Source organism: Typopeltis vanoorti, chromosome 15, assembly GCF_054136105.1.
Source record: "Typopeltis vanoorti isolate ZY-2024b chromosome 15, IOZ_Tvanoo_1.0, whole genome shotgun sequence".
NCBI lineage: Eukaryota > Metazoa > Arthropoda > Arachnida > Uropygi > Thelyphonidae > Typopeltis > Typopeltis vanoorti.
The window spans coordinates 80,908,386-80,925,166 of record NC_143563.1 but is presented as its reverse complement, the minus strand read 5'-3'; the positions used below and the strand labels follow the sequence as shown (position 1 = coordinate 80,925,166).

Here is a 16,781-nt window from a genome sequence, read left to right as displayed (position 1 = left end):
ACACACACACACACACACACACACACACACACACACACACACACACACACACACACAAAAAGTAATGCATCATTCTGGATGAAAAATATAATTAATTTATCTATTCTAATAAGACATGTTGTGAGCAATATGTAAAATATTATTATTATTATTATTATTATTATTATTATTAACTCTCCTGGAGTCAAAGACTCATTGAGGGAGAGGGAGAGACAGAGAGAGTTTCTTGAAAATTACGAAGAATTCCAGGAAACGTTTTGGTCTATCTCTTCTCATTTAGAAACTATGCTATTCAATGTGTTAAAAAGATCTGGATTCGAAGCTTGTGTTAAACAATAGAGGTCAATCCTATTAACTTTCTATCCTCGCAAAATTACGTTCGTCCAATCCAATTCTCAGAAATTTTCTTTCTTATAGTCCATTTTTATTGCAGTAATAAGTGAAAACGTTTATTCTTTCAGAACAGTAGAGTAAATCTTGACACTGGCATCCGTCGTTTGATTTCAACATCCAAGAATTTATTTGTATAATTTTAAGCTACATATAGCTGTATGTATCAAGATTAGTACTGATTTTTTTTAAGTTTTAATTACTGATTCTTTTTTTAAGTTTTAATTACTGATTCGACGGCGCCATATATATTCGGATAATAATACTTATTACTGATGCTTCATGAATTACAACATTCCCATCATTCGGCTTACTTAAGTGTAAATAAACACCAATTCAGTTACTATCTACGTTACTACCTACCTCTCGTAAGCCACGACTATACTAGCTAGAAGAGGACCTATATCCAAGACGGTATTAAATCCTTTTCAACACCGGCAAGCTGGAAAATTACATAGATTGACGTTAAATCCAACATTATCATGTACCACTTAAATTAAAATTAAAACAATTAAAATAAGACCACAATATCAAATACTTGACAACAAATTCGTTAATTAATAGTCACTACACTCTAGGAATGGATGAAGGTGATTTTATCAGACTAGTAATAAATTCAAATTTATAGCGCATAATTACAGGACCGTGTTGTCATTATTCCGTCATTTAAAACCATTTCAAGACCTGTTCATCTTTTTCAGAACGACAAGCCAACTTTTTTTCAATTATTATTACATGAAAACTCCAAGGACCCAAGGATTCATCATGGGAGCGTACCACTACTCCACTACAACTCACCGTCTAACTTACTTAATTCTCCAACTACGAGACACTACTACCACACACAGCGCCATCTACCGCCCACCATCATCACTAGATGGCAGTTATATATATGCCATATATAACTGCCATCATCTACACCAACGCCACCTACCGCCCACTGTCACCACTAGTATTTTCACACACAATGACAAACATCCATGCCCACGGCGGGATTCGAACCAGCAGCCTTTTGGCTGAAGAGCGGATGCGCTATCCACTCCGACCAGGCCGGCCGGTCAAATAAACTGTGCTACCTCCGTATGAGATCGGCTAACTCACCTTCAAATGAAAACAAACCATATAAAAATTTCTCTCGTCACGGCGAGAATCGAACTCAATTCTTTTCCTATTGTCTGTAAATTGTGTGTGTTCTCATGGCCGATTTGCCTGTACACAGGATGAAAATCTGAGACCGATTCTTGCACGGCGAGAATCGAGCTTAGGTATTTTCCAATTGAAGGGCGCAATGTACCGTCGTTCTTCCAATTTTAAAAGTTCTTTTTAAAAGGTACAAAGCGTTGATTTAATACAAACTAAAAGTCATAATATCACTCCAAAAAATGAAAATTTCCTATTACAAAAATTAAGAGGAAATAGTTATTTGTGGGGAAAACGATAACAATCTTGAAATTAATTAATCAAAATATATCGGTGTCAGAGACGCACGTCAGGAGACGAAGGCTATGCTCTAAATGCTACAGAAGATCAAATAATTAATTTAGTTCTATGCGGGTGAGATCGGAAAACCAAATTGAGGGACCAATTACAAAATTACAAAAAATATCACTAACAATAGCCAAAACTCTCAATATTAATAAAAATTATAACGCTGTAAATGGTAAAAATTATTATATCTATTGAAATATCGTTATTCCTTGAGAATATTTTTGATTCTTTTAACAATTTGACTTTCTTTCTTATATTATTTTCAAACTTAGCTTTGAAAATATATCCAAATTACTCGTGATTCTTTTTTCTTTACAGAACAAAAAAGTTGCACGTTACTCGCAAAAATCTGCTGTTTCTTGTAAAATGATAACTTTTCACATTGAATTCATTAATTTCACATTATATAATTTTTGTTCTAGGTGTTTATCATAACTTTTCAGTTCCCCCACCTCCTCGTATATCCCATTTAGTAAAATCAAAATTGGTTGTTTATAAAATAAGTACCTGACATGAATAAACATGGTCCATACGACAATATGCAATCATAATTGATCAGAAAAAGCATTATAATCTAAACTGCTCTTAAATTTCACTAAATGTTTAATTATCATTTCATGATAATTAAACATTTAGAAATGCAGTATATTTTAATATATACAAATCTGCAGGATTCTAATTTAAACATGGAATCGACTAAATCTGTAGCTTTATAGAGGTTTTTTTTTGCAAATGAACTTCACTTTGGAAATTTTCTTATAAATATAATAAAAGACTTATAGAAGTGAAACTTACATTACCAAGTTGTAGCTCAGACATCAAATTAGAGTTGACAAGAAACAAAAGCCAGCGCGTGAAGTAGCTTCATGAATAGGCTACTTGATACAGAGGCTATTGACTTTACATCATTTTTTATGTTGCTACAACCCATGAAAGGTTATTTTGTAAATCTATAGTATATTTTGTACCGTGGGTGGGCTAAGGATTTTTTCTATTTATATAAATTTTTATTTATTTATTTGTATTTTTCATTTATTTTTTACATAGTCTGGAAACCTTGCTCTAGAGACCAAACATGGAACTTTTTCAAGCCACTTCAGGCCTCCAATAAGCGGAGCAATGATCTCACACTAGGCGATGACATTCATCTTCCACCTAAAGACAATCAGACATCCATGCCCACGGCGAGATTTTAACCCGCAGCCTGTTGGTTGGAGTGCGGGCATGCTAACCATTTGGCAATCAGGCTGGCAATTGCTTAGTATCTCGCAATTAACAGCATCCCCCCCCCCCCTCAATTCCCCCATTGACGTGTATATTACCAGTATTATGGGAGGGGTTAACTACCGGCTTTCACCTTTACTAGTCTCATTAGTGGGAACTAGACCAATGGATATATTGAGCGCTATGTCGAAGCAGAAGTAATTTTCACGTATAAATGGAAAATATAGCGAATAACAATATTATTAAAATACTCTGGCTGAGAGTTTTATAAAGTTTTTTTTCGCTTGGTCAGAAAGAAAATTATACTTAACAGGAATTAATATCTGTGTTTTAATACTTAACCCAAGCATCAACAAACAAAAAGAAAAATCTACGCAATCTTCGAGACAAGAAATTATATTTCCTGAAGATACCATCTTCATGAGATCATGAAAGATGGTATCTTCAGGAAATATAATTTCTTGTCAAGTATAATTTACATCATTAATTTAATATAATATAATTTACACCTTAACGTTTTCGTGTCGTCTGCAAGAGTTTACATAACTCCAATAGACCAGAAAGTATGTGTTATTTTATTTTATTTTATTTTCAGTGGATTCAGAAATCCAGAACTGTGAACACTTCGTTGTAAAAAACGGTTTCAAAAAGTTCAACGTGGAACACCATCTAGCTCAGATGTCATCTCAGTTCTTCGTGGTTCTCATTAGAGAAAAAAAAGTAGTACCTCTTTATATGCGAACATTAGTTGCAGAAAACTAATAAATCATTAAATTAATATTACATTAAAAACATTTTATTTTTTTTATTATTATGAACGAATTGAATACAACACATAAAATTATATTAATTAAAAAAAGCATTATATTATATATGAATATTCTCAAAATAGCAGTGTAAAATTGCTACTTGATATTTATATATTTCGAAGATTTTTAATCAATTCCCACACCACACACGAAGTAATAAATCCTATATCGGAGCAATGCCATGTGTAGGCAAATAATTAAGGAGAAAGACTGAAGTTAATGATGTATTTCCTGGAATTCGCAGTCCTTGGAGAAAACAGTATATGAGGAGGGCAATGTAAAGAAAAGAGGTTCATGAAATAACAGAGAAACAGAAAAGTCGATTAGGTTAAAGTTAAACAGGATATTGATGCTGACCAGAAACTGTTGCTTTTCCATGTTTGGAGGAAAGTGGAGGAATGAGGGAGCCAATTCGGTGAGCAGCGTCCATGAAAAGAGTGAAATCAATTCACTCAAGTGAAATCAAGAGAGAAAGAGGACTATGATCTATGAGACAGCAGAGAGGAAACATCGATTTAGGCGGACCGTTCTTTTCTGGAGCGCATCAAGCATGTTTCTGGAGACGTTTCGGCGTCACTCCAAGTATAAGCCTTTTATTTCAATCGGTAATGATGCCCTCGGTGAAATAAAAAACCTAGGTTTGGAGGTTAGAATGTATCCCATATGTGAGGCAAGGAATCTTTGTAAGAATTTTTTAACAGAAGGTGAGTTATCGGTCTTATAAGGAGGTGGCGGGATATTTTTTTCTCCGGAAAACTCGGTTGTCATTTCCTCAGCGTAATTAACATACGCACGAATACACTGGCTTCAGCGACTTAGTTGCTTCGGCCGCAATTCTAAATAACTAAACTCAACACAATTTCAAATGTGAGAAGAGTAGTTTAAGATGAGGCAGACTATGATTTGTAGTGTTAACAGTTTGTATCAGAAAAGACTAAACGCATGTCAGCCAAAGAAATTTGATCTTGACTGGATAATCTGGGTATTATCGAAAGTAAAGTGAAGTGAGATCTTTCTTACGACGAATAAGGTATTTTGGCGTCAGTGAAGTTCTTAAGGTTGTCTTCACCCTTCTGAAGAAAGATAATGAAATCATAGTATAAGACACTGATTATGAATGGAGACTGGTCGCTTCTCCCTTTTCGCCTCATTCGTTTGGGAGAAATGAATTGCCATTGAGAACGACCTGGAGAAGGTAGATAAGATTAATTATTTCTCTCTCTCTCTCTCTCTCTCTCTCTCTCGAATGATAATCACCTTAATTTGTCATTATTATACAGGAGGAGAATCGGAAGAGAAAGTTTGGAACACTGGAATATTCTAGTACTAGTAGGAAAATATGAAGAGATGAAGCCGTCTACAGTGACATGTAGCAAATGAATAGAGAAGAAATTTGCAGTCCATCCGCAAAGGTGAAAGGTAAACCAAAAGATGGTAGCTTAATAAGGAGGCATTTATGCCAAATTGAGGTATAAAAACCTTGAAAGGAAAATAACAACTACACTAATTTCTCCAAACCATTTTATAGTTTGTATTCAAAAGTGAGCAACGATGATTATGAGCTCTGATTTGGAAGAGGCGTGATGGTATTCATATTCTTGATCAGTAATTAATTAGTGGATCTTCGGGGAAGGAATGTTGATTGTTCATGACGTTTCTCCATTGTTTTCGAGAGGAGTCAGAAGAGCCAATTTGAAACGATAGTCTCTACTGGTTGATGGTTGATTTTTATATTTTTATTTTTTAGGGGGGGGGGAGCTGACGGCAGGAATACTAGTCGATCAGGTGCTATTATATAGCTTTATATATATATATATATAAAGTTTTTTTTTAATCTTGGGTATATAGTATATTAAAGATACCACGCAATTTCATTAGCTAGGTTTTAATCCTTTTTTTCCCAAGTAAGCAAACAGACAAGTAAGTCAAGTTTGCGCCTGCACGTAGTGCAAGTGTGAGGCAACTCGTGGTAAAGGTGGAATAAGCTCCGATCACTTTCCTTAGTATTTTCCCCTAATGCATTAAAGGCAAGGGCCACTACCCAGACCGGTTTCGACCTTTATTGAGGTCTCGTCAGTGGGAGCCAGACTTACAAATACCAAGGTTAAAGTAATGCAGAGCTTACATTTTTTACCTAAACAAGTTGCCACAATGTGCTTTGGCTTTATTAAATAAAAATCTCAGGATGAGAGCCAGATGTACAAAGTTTTTTACCTTGATTATATAGTATATTAAAGATACCGCGCAATTTTATAAGCTAGGTTTTAATCCTTTTTTTCACAAGTAAGCAAACAGACAAGTAAGTCAGGTTTGTGCCTGCACTCCACTTTTACCACGAGTAGCCTCAGACTTACACTACGTGCAGGCGAAAACTTGACTTACTTGTCTGTTTGCTTACCTGGGAAAAAAAGGATTAAAACCTAGCTTATGAAATTGCGAGGTATCTTTAATATACAGGGTGTTCGGGATAAATTTGACATATTTATAATTAATTATATTTTTCCGTAAGTTACATGTATTAACACACACTTCTCTTCATTTAAAAGTTTGGACCCTTCTTCATTCATATACAAGATATCAGAAAGGATGGATAGCTGGAACCCACCTGAATCATGGAAGAGAATAACTTGTATCATGATGATTCGTGCCCGCCATCAAAATAAGGATATTACGACTGCTGCCCAATGCTCCCTGAATACAGTAAAAACAATCAGGCATGAACTAGAGACTTGCAATGGTGACTACGAGGATGTAGCAAGAAGAAAGATCCCTAGCAGACGATCTGATTGCGTTCGTACAGCAGAATTCCTCGCAAATCTGCAGGAACAGGTGTTGAAGAACCCTGGCATTGGAATTCGGGCTTTGTTCGTGGAGTTGCTAACTGTAGTCAAGCCTGGATAACAAGGGTAGCCAATGGTAGGCCGTATGTATGGCAGCAGGATTCGGCCCCTTGCCACACCTCTGGGAAAAGTCAAAAATGGTTGTCTGAAAATTTCTACGACTTCACCAGTCCAAATGTTTGGCCTCCAAACTCCCCAGACCTTAACCCCATGGATTATTTTGTATGGGGCGCAGTTGAAAAAGACACCAATCGCACTTCCAGTAATACAAAAGCCCAGTTAATGGATAAAATTAAAACAGTTTTTGCGGCCCTTCCCAGGGAGACTGTAGCATCAGCTTGTTCGAGGTTCCGAAGCAGAATTGAAGCTGTGATCGATGCTAATGGTGGTTATTTTGAGTAAATCTTGTTGATAGTATTGTAATTAACTCTGCCTGTAATGTTTTTTTGTCAATTCATTAAATTTAATAGATACAAAGAAGATTTTCTTTTTCCTTACGAAACTGTCAAATTTATCCCGAACACCCTGTATGTATACACACACACACACACACACACACACACACACACACACACACACACACACACACACACACACACACACACACACACACACATATATATATATATATATATATACACTATCCACCAATAATTGTCCGAACACCTCTGTTATTTGGAGTTATGAAACATTCCATGTTTGTTAATAACATAAAAACCGGTCTACAGATAGTAGGAAGCATTTTATCATAGCAGTTGAATAGAGGTAGTATGGCAACAAGAAGCAAACTCAGTGACTTCGAGAGAGGTTTCATCGTGAGCTGTCACATTGGTGACATGTACACACGTGTCATTGCCGCTCAACTGTAGCATCCAAAATCAACGGTTGCGGATACCAGAGACGTTCTGGCATTACTAGTGCAGGAAAACACCCAGAGCAGCTGCCGATAATGACTGACTGACAGGGACAGGAGGGTGTTGAAACGGGTGGGTAGGCAAAAACAGATTACAGTCGGCACAGACCATCCGTGATGAGTTCCGGAGCGCCAGTACCACCACGGTGAGCACTATTGTACGAAAAGAACTCCATTTACTGGGTTTCCATGGAAGAGCAACACACAAGCCGAACATCACAACAACGAACAAGACGGCTCGTCTGGCCTAGTACAAAGAGCGTGTGAATTGAAAAATTGACCAGTGGAAAACGGTGATCTGGAATGATTAATCATGGTTCACCTGATTCCATTCTGATGGCCGAGTATGGGTGTAGAGGCAGCCTGGTGAACGCTTGTTACCACAGTGTGTTGTATCCACAGTAAAGTTTGGTGGTGGAGGAGTAATGGTGTGGGGTGCATTCAGCTAGTTTGGAGTGGGACTACTGGTCGTTGTCCGTGGTTCCATGAAGGCAGTTTAGTACCTTGATATTCTAGATAACCAGATGCTGCCTATACTGTGGAATTTTTATGGAACGAATTCATGTTACTATCAAGACGACAATCTCCTTGCCACAAACTGAGCTGCAGCTGGTATGGAATGGTATGAAGAGATGGGTGTTAAACGACTTCCCTGGCCTGCGCAGAGTCCTGACCTCAATCCCATCGAACACCTGTGGGACGAACTGGAGCGGCGATTGATGTCTAGAGCAGCGCATCCTCGATCTGTCGCTGAACTTCCTGCTGCTTTGATGGAGGAATGGAGACAAATTCCACCTGATGTCTGCCGCACATGGAAATCCTCTCTCAGTGGGTGCAGGAGATGATTAAAGTCAAAGATTGACATACCCAATATTAGGGTTCGCCTGCTGGCATCAATTGTAAATTGCTAAAGTGTCTCTGGATAATTATTGGTAGATAGTGTATATAGCTTTTCATATATAATTTATATAGCTCTAAACAGCCCAATCAGGACACTGAAATCCACTACGACGTGGAAGTAATATCAATATTGATTGAAGAAATAGGAAAAGGCCTTAAAAGAAATGTTAAATAATAAAAGCCCGGGATCAGATCAAATTACAGCAGATATGATAAAATATGGAGGAAGAGAATTACTCAAAAAAAGTTCAAATGCTTTTTAATAAATGCTTGACAAAATCTAAAATCCCAGATGATTGGAACAAAGCACAGCTTAATATACAAAAAAAGAAGATAATACAGATCTAAAAAACTACAGACCAATCAGCCTACTTTCACATGTGTATAAATTATTCACCAAAATACTAGCTAATAGGATTAAAAACAAAGTAGCGTCCTCACAAACAAAAGACCAAGCAAGATTCAGAAGTGGATATTCAATGACCACCTCAAAACTATTAACCAGATAATAGAAAAAAAATGAATACAATATACCACTTCTATAGCATTTATCGATTGTGAAAAAGCATTTGATACAATAGAAAGAACAGCAATAATAGAGGCATTAAATAACCAAGGTATTGAAAAATCATACTTATTACTAATACAACATATATACCAGAATGCAACAAGTAATATACAATTAAATAATCTAAACGAAAAAATTAAAATAGACATAGGAATAAGACAAGGAGGTACAATTTCACCAATAATATTCAGTGCTTGCCTACAAGAAATATTTCGAAATCTAAATTGGGGAAAAAAGGTATCAGAATAAATGGTCAATATCTAATCAATTTAAGACTTGCAGATGACATTGTACTATTTTTAAAACACTTGCAGAGCTAAAAGTAATTATTAACGAATTAAGTACAGAAAGCATACCTATCTGTCTAAAAAGAAAATCATATGAACAATGCATCAGTAGTAGGGGAGCCACTAGTGACCAGATCAAGATCAAGATAAGATAAGGAATCGTGACGTGGTTGGTTGATGACGTCATTGTATGCATGGCTTCATGGGTCTGGAATGTTTGGAATTTCCCTGTGGGCATATGTGTCACTGGCTTCAGCTCTTGTGTTTTGGTTCGCTTATGGGATTATGGGTGATGGTAGAGATAAGGATTCGTGTTGTGATTGGTGGGACAGTTTAAACCAAATGCTTCCGGTGTGCGTGGCTTCATGGGTGTGGAATGTTTGGTTGTTGTCAGATGAATATCAGTGACGTCATTTGTTATTTGTAAATAAATGTCGTCATTTGTAAATAAGTGACGTTATTGTTTTGAATGGAAAGGGAAATATATGTGTGTATAAGTAATCGTGTTGTCATTGGTGGACACTTCTGACCAGATGAAGATCAAGATAAGATAAGGAATCGTGACGTGAAAGTTTGTTGTTATTGAGTTTGGAATTTCGCTGGGGCCCTCGTCTGTCGGGGACATCACGTGGTGTGATGGGTGATATTTAGAGATAAGAATCGTGACGTTATGTCTTTATGTGGTATTTTGGTTTGGCTATGGAATTGTGGGCTATGTTTTGAGATAAGATATCTTTGAATTTTCCCAGGGTGACACACATCCGTCATTGTCGTCTGTGGGAATTCTTAGAGTATGTCGTGATGGCTGTTGTGATTAGATTTTTCTGAATAATTAATTATATACCGGTGTCACTCAAACATACGGTTTTTTTTTTTTTTAATTTTTATATAGATGGTTGTACTAATTTTCCAATACATTTGGGGTATTTGTTTCTGTTAAAGGGTGGGAATTCTTAGAGTAAGTCGTGATGGCGGCAGTCTTTCGAGCTTTTCTGAATAATTAATTATATACTGATGTCACTCAAACACACATACTTTTTTTTTTTTCCATACCGCATCTGTATTTTCTTCTATATTAATTTCTAATCAAGTTAATATTTTATTCATAATTCATCCGGATATTTTGATTTGTCTAAAAGTAAGATCTTAAAGTTTAATAAATAAATAAATAAACAAATCGTGTGTGTATTCACGGTTATTTCAAAAGTGTTCTTTTAAGTTTACATATTTATTTCACAGATATTATTTACAATGCAATATGCAGAAATAGGAATTTACATATATCACCAATGCAAATGGTATTTTTCTTGGCATAACATTTCTTTGAAAAAAAAAAAAAATTACATTTCTTTCCAGAATGGGAACATCGTGGTACTCTCTAGGTTTTCTGAATATTCCAAATTGTTGATTAACATATATTCACAGAACACAAACACAAATCTGAAAAGACATTTTCATTATAGGTTACTGTGGCTAACATATATTCACAACACAAAACACACAAAACATAGTAGTTGAAAGATATTTCTGTAAATAACCAGAAAAGCTAGTGGACTACTTAATTTACTTCAGTATCCGATTGGTTCTCTGTATTAATTCTTTCCCACGGGTGCCCACCTTGGTGGAAAGTCTATGCGCCGTTTTGTTTAGGGTAAGTGTTATTTCCGGTTTCGAATTCCGATTGCTGTTAGAGTATGGAATTCAGACAAGTGAAATTTTTATTTATTTATTTATTTTTTTTTCAAATTGATTGGTTATTTTCTGTATTTTACTTTTACAGGTCATATTCTAACAGAATAACTGAGCAGAATTAATAAATATATAAAGTATATGAGACTTAGTTGAATATTTAATTTAGATTACTATCCGATTGGTTCGTTCTCTGCTTAATTCCTTCCCACAGTTGCTCATGCTATGTTTCCTAAGCTTGGTGGGAAAGTCTATGCGCCTTTTTGTTTAGGGTAAGTGTAATTTCCTGTTTCGAATTCCGAGTGCTGTTATGGTATGGAATTCTGACAAGTGAAATTATTTATTTTTTTTTTTTTTTCAAATTGAATGGCTATTTTCTGTATTTTACTTTTAAAAATCAGTTTAATTACATATTCTAACAGAATAACTGAGCAAAATTAACGAATAAATAAAATGTGAATTTATTTTCCAACACTGTAGATTTCTCACTAAGTCGTATCTTAAAGATATCTCTCTCTTATCCGGTCGCCAACTTGTTGTACCTAGGTGAAAAATAGTGTGTGTGTGTGTATGTGTAGTAACGTGTTGGTTTAAAATATCTAATGGCTCTGTAAAATAACCAAATTCTAGCAGTATTGTAATTTCAGGTGAAATCTTCTGCACTAAAATTCTGGTTATTAAAATAATACTCGATTTTTTTTTTTTTTTTGCTTCCAAGAGTTGCAGTTTCTTGATATATTTGAGGGCTTGCATGAACAAATAAGACTTTTAACTCACTGAGTCAAAAAAAAACAAATAAATAAAATAAAATAACAAAAATCTAGTTAGTTTGTGGCATTAAATTTTACAAGGAGAAAAAAAAATGTTGTGGTCTTACTTAAATTTGTATTTTGACTGTTGTCCTCTCAGCCCGACTCTTTTCTTTTTTTTTTCACAGTTGGGATATTTATATATTTTAACACAATTATTATATTAGATATTCTTTCCAACACAAATAAATAATTATGTATTCTTATTTCAAATGAATATTAGCTCAGAAAGAAAGAAAGAAAATTGTAAAGAAAAAAAAATGTTTACCTTCAAATAACTATTTTGGAATCACAGCAAACAAGAAATTCATCACCTTTTCAAAGTTTTTAAATTCCTACCCATATTGTTTTCATCATTTGGTATCATTTAAATGAAGAACGGTTCTGGCTATAAAGTTTGTTAATGTTATTGATTTTTCTCTTCCAATGGCTGTAATTTTTTTTTTTTTAATACATTCATGCTGATTCCTTGTTATCTGCACGCTACGATACCTTTTTATTTTCTACAACAAACGTTTTTTGAGTTTAAGTAACGTGATTGGCTAAAATATCAGCTGTTTGTCTCTGTAAAATAATCAAATTCTAACAGTCGTATTGTTAGAATTTGGTACGACTGTTTTTTCTAGTCTGGTGAAGGTATCTACTTCAGATGTAGTAACAAATTGTCACTTATCACTTCATTTTTACTTTATTCACAAAACTACAAATCCGTTATTTGGTATGGTCTCTGTTTTTAATTCCCCCATTACTAGAATGTACGGGTGGTAAAGTTTTGAAATAAGTTTCGACTCGCAAGAAAAATAAAATGTTTACATTCAAATAACTATTTATAATCACAGCAAGCAAGAAATTCATCAGCTTTTCAAAGTTTGGAAATTCATACCCATTTTGTTTTCATCATTTGGTATCATTTAAATGAAGAACGGGTATGGGTATTAAGTTTGTTAATGATTTTGATTTTTCTCTTCCAAAGGCGATTATTATTTGATATATACATGTTGATTCATTTGTTATCTGCATGCTACGATATCATTTTTATTTTCTACAATATACTTTTTTAGAGTTTAAGTAACGTGATAGACTAAAATATCAGTTGTCTCTGTGTAAATAACCAAATTCTAGCAGTCGTATTGTTTGAATTTGGTACGATTGTTTTTCTAGTCTGGTGAAGGTATCTACAGATGTAGTAACAAAATTGTCACTTTTCAGTTCATTTGTACTTTATTCACCAAACTACAAATATGTGTTGTCAAGTTTTGAAAAAAAAAAAAAGTTTCGACTGGCAGTGATATGTTTTTAAACTTTTATCATGTACAAATATCTTAAAAGAAAAGAAATATGTACCTTCTTTTCTTTTTTACATCAAGCTTTTTTAAGAGTTTGGTAACGTGATGAGTTAAAATATCTGCACTCTGTAAAATAACCAAATTTTTATCTTACTTTGTGTTGGGAAAGGTAAAATTTGTATTTGTGTTATCTGGAGAGTATAAACCTTTTTTCTATACTAAACTTTAAGAGTTTAAGTTATGTTTTGGGTAAAATTATCTGCTTTCTCTCTGTAAAATCACCAAATTCTAACAGGTAGGATTTTCGAGTATGCGAACGAAATGTTTACAGATAACTCAAAAAAAAAAAAAATGACAATAGGTAGCATTAGACAAATTTCTAAATACTTAATTACAGGATATCAGGTTTCCCATGGTCCTTGCATTAATTTCACATTAGTGATTTTTTTACAATAATTAAACAGAATTGCATTAAGGTATAAACTTATGGATTTAATTATCAAATTCTAAACTGAATAACTGAGTAAAAATTTCACTTAAAAGGTAGTGACTGAGGTCTTCCCTGCAATACTCCCCTAAAAAAATAAAAAAACGCGTTTTTTTATTTTTTTTCCAAAAATGTTTTCATAAAAAACCTGTTTTTTCCTAAAAAGTTATCATAAAAAACCCGTTTTTTAAATTTTTTTTCCCCAAAAAAGTTATCCGTATCAATTGGAGATGACATCACTAAAAGATATCCGCAAATGATGAGCTCGCTCATCTCCACGAGGCTGAGCAGACATTTTCTGGAGGAGAAGGGGTTAGGGGAGTATTGCAGGGAAGACCTCAGTCACTACCTTTTCTTGACTACCTTTTCACTTTCACAACCTGATGCTATTTTTTTTTCCTCCAAAGTTATCAGTATCAGTTGGAGGTAACATCACTAAAAGATATCCGCGAATGATAAGCTCGCTAATCTCCGCTAGCCTGAGCAGACATCTGCTGGAGGAGAGAGGGATGATGGGTTAGAGTATGGGATGGGGGAGCATTTAGCATCAGTTAGAAGTGACATGACTAAAAGAAATCCGACAACGGCAAAATACCTCATCTCCCTTAGATGAGCAGACATCTTCTGGAGGATAGGGATGGTGGGGGAGCCTTGCAGGGAAGACCACTGTCAACCTCTTGACTACCCTTTCACACCCAACACATAATGTTATTTTTTTTTTTTTCTATCCAAACAATTTCGGACATCCGCAATGGCGAGATCGTTCATCTCATTGGTTATCAGTTTGAGGTGACATCACTAAAAGATATCTACAAATGGGTATCTCGCTCATCTTCCTTTGGATGAATTCGAGCCACAGAGATAAAGTTTGTACCATAATGTCACAAAGTAAGATAAACGCACATCAACATCAATCCACCAGCATGCGAAAACATGTCTGTGAGTCACCTGCGCGAAAGTTTCATTTGGAAGGAACGGTCAGGGTAAAGGGTCAGGTAAACAGTACTAGAAAGTAAAACAATCGAGTCGAGTGTCTTTTCAGTTACTGCAATTCGTTCGTCCAGTGCAGCTATCGTATTGTGTTGTGTTGTGGTGTTTAGGTCCAGTAAAGTAAAATAATGAGTGAACCACAAAAGTCTTTGAAATTTTCTTTCTTCAGGAAAATAGTGTAAACTAAATATTGTGAAATATTTTTAGGTAATTACAAGTTTCGATTTTTTTTTCGTTGTAAGTAATATTTCAGCAAAGTAAAATAAGCATTAGTAAAACTTAAATGAACAAAGATGTGTGTGGCTGTTGTGTTTTTCCACAGTGAAATTTTTACTCAGTTATTCAGTTTAGAATTTGATAATTAAATCCATAAGTTTATACCTTAATGCAATTCTGTTTAATTATTGTAAAAAAATCACTAATGTGAAATTAATGCAAGGACCATGGGAAACCTGATATCCTGTAATTAAGTATTTAGAAATTTGTCTAATGCCTATTGTCATTTTTTTTTTTTTTTTTGAGTTATCTGTAAACATTTCGTTCGCATACTCGAAAATCCTACCTGTTAGAATTTGGTGATTTTACAGAGAGAAAGCAGATAATTTTACCCAAAACATAACTTAAACTCTTAAAGTTTAGTATAGAAAAAAGGTTTATACTCTCCAGATAACACAAATACAAATTTTACCTTTCCCAACACAAAGTAAGATAAAAATTTGGTTATTTTACAGAGTGCAGATATTTTAACTCATCACGTTACCAAACTCTTAAAAAAGCTTGATGTAAAAAAGAAAAGAAGGTACATATTTCTTTTCTTTTAAGATATTTGTACATGATAAAAGTTTAAAAACATATCACTGCCAGTCGAAACTTTTTTTTTTTTTCAAAACTTGACAACACATATTTGTAGTTTGGTGAATAAAGTACAAATGAACTGAAAAGTGACAATTTTGTTACTACATCTGTAGATACCTTCACCAGACTAGAAAAACAATCGTACCAAATTCAAACAATACGACTGCTAGAATTTGGTTATTTACACAGAGACAACTGATATTTTAGTCTATCACGTTACTTAAACTCTAAAAAAGTATATTGTAGAAAATAAAAATGATATCGTAGCATGCAGATAACAAATGAATCAACATGTATATATCAAATAATAATCGCCTTTGGAAGAGAAAAATCAAAATCATTAACAAACTTAATACCCATACCCGTTCTTCATTTAAATGATACCAAATGATGAAAACAAAATGGGTATGAATTTCCAAACTTTGAAAAGCTGATGAATTTCTTGCTTGCTGTGATTATAAATAGTTATTTGAATGTAAACATTTTATTTTTCTTGCGAGTCGAAACTTATTTCAAAACTTTACCACCCGTACATTCTAGTAATGGGGGAATTAAAAACAGAGACCATACCAAATAACGGATTTGTAGTTTTGTGAATAAAGTAAAAATGAAGTGATAAGTGACAATTTGTTACTACATCTGAAGTAGATACCTTCACCAGACTAGAAAAAACAGTCGTACCAAATTCTAACAATACGACTGTTAGAATTTGATTATTTTACAGAGACAAACAGCTGATATTTTAGCCAATCACGTTTCTTAAACTCAAAAAACGTTTGTTGTAGAAAATAAAAAGGTATCGTAGCGTGCAGATAACAAGGAATCAGCATGAATGTATTAAAAAAAAAAAAAATTACAGCCATTGGAAGAGAAAAATCAATAACATTAACAAACTTTATAGCCAGAACCGTTCTTCATTTAAATGATACCAAATGATGAAAACAATATGGGTAGGAATTTAAAAACTTTGAAAAGGTGATGAATTTCTTGTTTGCTGTGATTCCAAAATAGTTATTTGAAGGTAAACATTTTTTTTTTTCTTTACAATTTTCTTTCTTTCTTTCTGAGCTAATATTCATTTGAAATAAGAATACATAATTATTTATTTGTGTTGGAAAGAATATCTAATATAATAATTGTGTTAAAATATATAAATATCCCAACTGTGAAAAAAAAAAGAAAAGAGTCGGGCTGAGAGGACAACAGTCAAAATACAAATTTAAGTAAGACCACAACATTTTTTTTT

At 34.1% G+C, this 16,781-nt stretch overlaps 1 long non-coding RNA gene across 5 annotated transcripts in view; it reads right to left on the bottom strand.

The window, feature by feature from the left end:
- The window catches only part of LOC150098927 (uncharacterized), a 197,831-nt gene that overhangs the window by 165,016 nt on the left and 16,034 nt on the right, over positions 1-16,781 (bottom strand). For all 5 annotated transcript variants that reach the window (XR_016549537.1, XR_016549538.1, XR_016549540.1 and 2 more), the window contains exon 2: positions 754-832. This is a non-coding gene — a long non-coding RNA (uncharacterized LOC150098927). The remainder of the gene's footprint in view (positions 1-753; positions 833-16,781) is intronic.